General features: G+C 38.8%; 1 pseudogene; it reads left to right on the top strand.

Moving 5' to 3' along the window:
* Positions 1–3846: 3846 nt before the first annotated feature.
* On the top strand, positions 3847–4587 carry LOC110577253 (annotated as a pseudogene).
* The last annotated feature ends 2765 nt before the right edge of the window (positions 4588–7352 follow it).

Genomic DNA, 7352 nt, shown 5'->3' with positions numbered 1-7352 from the left:
TATCATCTAAATCAGATATGGGCAAAACTCAAAGTAATTCATCCTGAGGCAAATTCCCCTTCATCTGTGAACCTGTGAAATTAAATATGTTTTGTGCTTCCAAAATACAGTGATAGGACAGGCATAGTATAGACATTCCCATTCTAAAAGGAATAGGAAAGAAGAAAGGGGTAACAAGTCCCAAACAAGTCCAAAACCTTAAGGCTTAAGAATAATCTTTGGCTGGATGCACTACCCCTGAGCTCACTGGGGCAGAGGTCCTACCTTTTGGCACACTAGGCAGAGGTTGGGCCCCCAAGGCTCTGGACAGCCTTGCCCTTAGGGCTATAGGTGGCCAGGCCCTGAGGCAGAGGAAGCTTTGTCCCTGCGCCTATCCCTGCAGCTATTCTGGGCAGTGACTCCACCTTCGTGACAACATTTGAGCTCCCCCGGGCTGGAGTGGGGTGGTGGCTCTACTACTGGGGTAGACCAGTATTCCCAAGGCTCTGTTGGTTATTGCCCTAATGGGGTTTCTCTATGGTCCTGTCCACTATGAGCTTCTGATGGGAGGGGCAGCCCCCAAATCTCTGAAACACCTCTGGGGTCTTTGACAATAGGTCTTGACTTCCATTTAGATGGATGACTAATCTCCCCACTGTCTTGACAATAGCCCCTAGCTTCTGTTGAGATAGCTTATCCATAATAGTCTCTTTATCTAATTTGGCCACACCCTTTTTGTTCTCTCCCCAATAGGATTTCTTTTATTTCCCAATATGGATAGATTGAGAATTTTTCAAATCTTAAATTTCTGCTTCCAGTTTGATTAATAATTCTGTCTGTCACTTCTCTTTTCTTGCATTTTACTGTAAGCAGTCAATAGAAGCCAAGACACACCTTCAACACATTGCTTATATATATCCTTGACCAAATATCTAAATTAATCACTCACAAATTCTTACCTTCCACAAAAAAAATAGGACACTAACACAATTCAGCCAAGTTCTTTACCACTTTATGACAAGGATCACCTCTCCTCCATTGTCGAATAGTATATTTTTCATTTCTGTATGAGATCTGATAAAGTTAAATTGTATATCAGGACCCACAAAATGGAGGCCACAAATCTAAACCTAAGCCAGCCTGCACTTACAGGAAACACCTGTCAAGAAAACCTAGCATACACAAATCACAATCTACCAACTCACCTTTTGCCAGCTTATTTTACCCTAGACCTGCCAGCCTTATAAGGAAATCCTTGACCTCCTGGTTAGTCATGCCCTGTTACTAAATTGCCTCCTCTAAAATTTGATAAAACTCAATTTTGACCAAAATCTCTTGGAAAAAGTGGTCCATTGCTAATGCACTGATGTTGGATTCCCCAGCCTCCCTAAGTATGAGAAATAAATGTTCGTTGTTTATAAGCAACCCAGTCTGTGGTATTTTGTTGTAGCAGCCCAAGTAGACTAATGTAGTCTTTAATTTATTTCAGCAATAGTTTATAGTTTTTAATGTGCAGGTATTGTACACGTTTTATCAGATTTATCCTTAAGTATTCATATTTTTGATGCTAGTACAAATGGTATTCTTTAAATTAAGATCATTTTCTCATTAATGCCTTTGATTAAAAAGAAAGTCCCATTTTATTCCTACTTTGTCAAGAATTAAAACAATTAGGAATGGATGTTGGATTTTGGTAACTCCTTTTCTACATGAATTGATATTATGATATGGTTTGTCTTTTTTTTAATATTGTTAGTTGTATTGTATGATTTTGAATGTTAAACCAACTTGGCATTCCTAGGATAAACCCTACTTGTTCATGATGAATTATTCTCTTACTATACTGTTGAATTTAATTTTGCTAAAATTCTGTTTAGAAGTTTTGCACGTATATTCATGAGGGATATTAGTCTGTACATTTCTTTTATTATAGTGTCTTTATCTGGTTTTGTTAAAGAGTAATGCTGGCTGAAAGAATGAGTTAAGATATATTCTCCCCCAAATTTTTTAGATGAGTTTGTAAAGAATTTTTTTTTTAATTCTTTTGATTGAGGTTTGGTAGTATATAGTTTTCAAGGAATTTATCTATTCATCCAAATCATTGAATTTATGAATACAAAGATAATTACACTGCTCCCTTATAATTCTTTTATTTTCCCTATAATCTGTAGTGCTGTCATTTCTCTCATTCCTGATTTAGTAATTTGTGTCTTCTCTTTTCTTCTGATCATATGGCTAAATGTTTATCTATTTTTTTTAAAGATTTTATTTATTTATTTGACAGAGAGATACACATCAAGAGAGGAACACAAGCAGGGGGAGTGGAAGAGGGAGAAGCAGGCTTCCCGCTGAGCGGGACCCTGGGATCACGACCTGAGCTGAAGGCAGATGCTTAGTGACTAAGCCACCCAGGCACCCCAGTGTTTATCTATTTTTGTTATCCTCCCAGAGAACCAGTTTTTGGTTTTATTAATATCTTCTATATGTTGGTTTCTTAGTTCATTGATTTCTGTCTGATCGTCATTTATTTTCTTTCTTTTTTTTTTTAATTTCTTTTTCTTTTTTTTTTTAAGATTTTTTTTATTTGCGAGAGAGAGAATGAGAGACAGAGAGCATGAGAGGGAAGGGGGTCAGAGGGAGAAGCAGACTCCCTGCTGAGCAGGGAGCCCGATGTGGGACTCGATCCCGGGACTCCGGGATCATGACCTAAGCCGAAGGCAGTCGCTTAACCAACTGAGCCACCCAGGCGCCCCTGTTTTCTTTCTTTTGTTAATTTTTAATTTTGGTCTTCATTTTTTTTTTTTAGTCTATGTGCTGCCGAAGTGAGCACTGGTCTTCATTTTTTTTTTAAAGGTGGAAACTGAGGACATTGACTTGATATATGTTCTTTTCTAATATATGCAATTAGTGCTATTTTCCTCTGCCTTACTTGCACCTCACTAATTTTTATATATGTATTTTCTATCAACTTAAAGTATTTTTACTTTCCTCTTTGGTTTTTTTTCCCTCTTCTTTTTTTTTTCTAGATTTGCATTACTTTGGTTTCTAAATATTTGGGGACTTTCCCTGATATCTATTAGTTACTGATTTCCAGTATTATTCAAATGAGATGTAAGAACAATTTTGCATGACTTGAATTTTTATTAATTTATTGGGATGTGTTCTGTGGCACAGAAAATCATCTATCCTGCTCAGTGGTCCATGTGAATTTGAAAGAGATGTGCATTCTTATGTTATTGGATGGAATATTCTACAAATGTCACCTAGATCAAGCTGGTTCCTAGTGTTGTTTAAATCTTCTATATCCTTACTGATCTTCTGTCTACTCCTTCTATCAATTATTGAAAGACTGACTCTAATTTGCAGTTCTATTAGTTTTTGCTTCATATATTTTGAAGGCCTGTATGAAGTGCATAAACATTCAGGACTATTATGTTCTCTCGATAAATTGACATCTTCATCATTATGAAATAATACATTTTAATTCTGGTAATATTCTTTGGTTTAAACTCTGCTTTAGCTAATATTAATATAGCCATTGCAAATTTCATTTGATTTAATGTTAGTATGGTCTATCATTCCATTCTTTTACTATTTATCTATTTTTTTTAAAAGATTTTATTTGTTTATTTGAGAGAGAGAAGGAGCAGGGTGGAGAGGGGCAGAAGGAGAAGCAGACTCCCTGCTGAGCAGGGAGTCCGACACGGGCGAGGCTCCATCCCAGGACCCTAAGATCCTGACCTCAGCCAAAGGCAGCTGCTTAACTGACTGAGCCACCCAGGCATCCCATCTTTTACTATTTATCTATTTGTTCCTTTATATTTAAAGTGAGTTTCCTTGCTCTCTTTTCTGGCTGGAACCATTGAGGGTACAGAAAAGAAGAAAAATAAGGTTCCCGCTATGCCAGAAACCCTTAAGAAAAAGTGAAGGAATTTCGCAGAGTTGAATATCAAGTGTCTGAGAAAAAAGTTTGCCCAAAAGATGCTTCGAAAGGCAAGGAGGAAGCTTACCTATGAAAAAGCTAAGCATTACCACAAGGAGTATAGGCAGATGTACAGAACTGAGATTTGAATGGCTAGGATGTCAAGAAAATTTGGCAACTTCTAGGTACCTGCAGAACCCAAATTGGCCTTTGTCATCAGGATTAGAGGTATCAATGGTGTGAGCCCAGAGGATCGAAAGGTATTGCAGCTTCTTCGTCTTAACCAGATCTTCAATGGCATCTTTGTTAAGTTCAACAAAGCTTCAGTTAACATGCTAAGGATTGTGGAACCATATATAGAATGGGGGTACCCAAACCTGACGTTGATTAATGAATTGATCTATGAACATGGTTACAGCAAAATCAACAAGAAGCAAATTGCCCTGACAGAGACCACATTGATTGCTCAATCTCTTAGTAAATATGGCATCATCTGCGTGGAGCATCTAATTCACGAGGTCTATACTGTTGGAAAATGTTTCAAAGATGCAAACAACTTTTTATGGCCCTTCAAATTATCTTCTCCAAGAGGGGGAATGAAGAAGAAGACCACCCATTTTGTAGGAGATGGAGATGCTGGTAACAGGGAAGACCAGATTAACAGGCTTATTAGAAGGATGAACTAAGGTATCTACCATGATTATTTTTGTGATCTGGTCAGTTAATAAATAACTACTTTCAAATTGAAAACAAAAATAAAGTGAGTTTCCTTTAGGCAGCATATAATTGGATCTTGATTTCATACCTAATCTGTTTATTTTCACTTTTTAATGGAAGTGTTTAGAACATTTATATTTAATGGGATCATCTATCATCATATTATCCATTTTCTAATTATCCTATCTTTTCTTTGTTCCCCTCATCTTTTCCTGACATCTTTTTGACTGAGTATTTAAAAAAATTGTTTCATTTCATCTCCCCAGTTGACACATTAGCTATGTCTTTGTTGTATTATTTTAGTGGATGTTTTAGCATTTATATTATATACCCTTAATGTAATACGGTCTACTGTCATGTGGTATTATACCATTATGTGTATAGTAAGAGAAAAAATATGTTTTCTCTTACTATATACAGGCGTCCACCTGTATCCCCCATTTGGTGGGGCTAGACACTGTGCTTCATGGTCAGGTGGAGCTGCTGTCTATGCTCACTCATTTGGTGAGTTCTTAGGGTATGCCCTATGATTAGGCAGGGTCACTGACTGAACTCCCTGCCTGGACCAGGCCTTAGGCTGTATTCAGCAATCAGGCAGGGCCATAGGCTGGGCTCTATTTTTAGGCAGGGCTGTAGGCTCTGGGTGATACTACAGGCTGGGCTCTGAGGATGCTCAGGGTCACTGTTTAGGTTCCCTGGTTATGTGGGTCCAGAGGCTATACTTCTCAGTTGAGCAGGGCTGCTGTTTTGGCTCCTTCTGGAAGCAGGGCTGTAGGATGAGCTCTCTGTTTGCCTGGGTTAACTGGCCAGGCTTTCTGTTGGGCAGAGTTGTGAATTTGCTTCCCTGCATAGGTGGGGCTGTAGAACAGATTCCATGGTCAGTTCTGCTTGTTGGCTGGGGACCTAAATCGGATAGAACTGCACACTGAGCACCCAGGCCAGATGGAACCTCCAGCTCAGTTCTGCAGATGAGCAGAACTGCTGGCTGGGAGCTCTGCTCTGTTGTTGCTGCAAGTAGGAATGCAGGAATGCTATCCACCAAGATCTTCGCACTGGTCGCTAAAGGCCTTGCCCCCATTCTCTATCTTAATCTGATCCCCAGTGTTGAGCTCTGCAGATTCTCCATGAAGCAAGACCTGAGGTACCTCTCAGCAAGTGTTCTGTAATGCTGGTGGTGCTGGATGTCCACCTTGGCCTGTCTTTTCCTACTGGAAAAACTGTAGGCCCAGGGAGACCCTGTCTGTACAGCATTGTGCTGGTCTGATGCAGTCAGAGTGTAGTCAGTCCTCTTACCCTTCAAATGTGTTTCTTCTCAATCTCGGTGGTCCAGAGTGGTGCTTCAGCCTCAGTCTCTGGGCTCTGGGATTTTCAGAATGTTGTCTTATGTATGGATGGGAAGTCTTCTTGTGAGGGGGACTGAAGTCAGGAATGACATGTCACTATTTAATGACATCTCAGTCTCTGAAAAATTATTTTGTTTTGTTTTGAAAAATAATCCCACTGAGAAGATGTTGTTATATTATCTTACTGAGTAAAAATTCTAGGTTGGCAATTTTTTCTTTTAGTACTTTTAAAGATGTTGGTTCCCTGTTTCTTGGTTTGCCTAGTTTTTGACAAAAAGCCTGCTGTCTTCCTCATCTTTGTTCCTTCCTAAGTAATGTCTTGTTTTTCTGGTTGCTTTCAAGATTTCTCTTATTCCCTCATTTTAACCAATTTGATTATGATATGTATTGGTATAGGTTCCCTTTTAATTTTTTTGTGCTTGTTGTTCCTTGACATTCCTGCATCTGTGGGTTTGTTTTTATCAAGTTTGGAAGTTTTTTTGGCCATTATTTCTTCAAATTCCTCCTCTCTTCCAACCACTATTGGGATTTCAATACCATAAACTTTAGGTCCTTTGAAATTGTCCCATAGCTCAATGATACTCTGTTAGGTTGGTTTGTTTGTTTGTTTGTTTGTTTTTTCAGTCTTTCCTCTCTGTATTTTGAATAGTTTCCTTTGCTAGGTCTTCAAGTTCCCAAACCTATTCTTCTGCAATGTCTATCATTAATCAATCCAGTGTGTTTTCTTTTTTTTTTTTTTAAAGATTTTATTTATTTATTTGAGAGAGAGAGAATGAGAGAGAGAGTGAGCATGAGAGGGGGGAGGGTCAGAGGGAGAAGCAGACTCCCTGCTGAGCAGGGAGCCCAATGCGGGACTCGATCCCGGGACTCCAGGATCATGACCTGAGCCGAAGGCAGTCGCTTAACCAACTGAGCCACCCAGGTGCCCATCAATCCAGTGTGTTTTCATCTCAGATAATGTAGATTCTATCTTTGTATGTTAAATATTATAAAGAAGTATACAAAGTGAAATAACAAAGCACAATGTGGGGAGGTAATAAATTTACACAGTGAGGGAAAAAGGAAGGCTTCAGGGAGATGATATATGCTGAGTCTTAAGGACCGTAGAAATGGAAGCTTGCCAGAGGGAATGACGTGTGTGAAAGAGATATGGAACAACGTAGTTTAATACTTACAAAAAGTTCACAGTGGTTCAAGTATAGATTTGAGGCAGAAACCTTGGAAGTTAAGGTCACATGTAATTAGGGACAGATAAAGAGGATATCGGTTTGCCATGCAACACATTTGAATTTAATCACTTCTGCGATAGGAAGATGAAAATGGCCTTACACAAGGTAAGTAATGTAATATGATTTGCATTTTAGGAAAAGCACCCTGGAGGAAGTTACTAT

This window comes from Neomonachus schauinslandi, chromosome 5, assembly GCF_002201575.2.
Source record: "Neomonachus schauinslandi chromosome 5, ASM220157v2, whole genome shotgun sequence".
NCBI classification, from domain to species: Eukaryota; Metazoa; Chordata; class Mammalia; order Carnivora; family Phocidae; genus Neomonachus; species Neomonachus schauinslandi.
The sequence above is the reverse complement of the archived record's forward strand: the minus strand, read 5'-3'. Positions and strand labels throughout refer to the sequence as shown.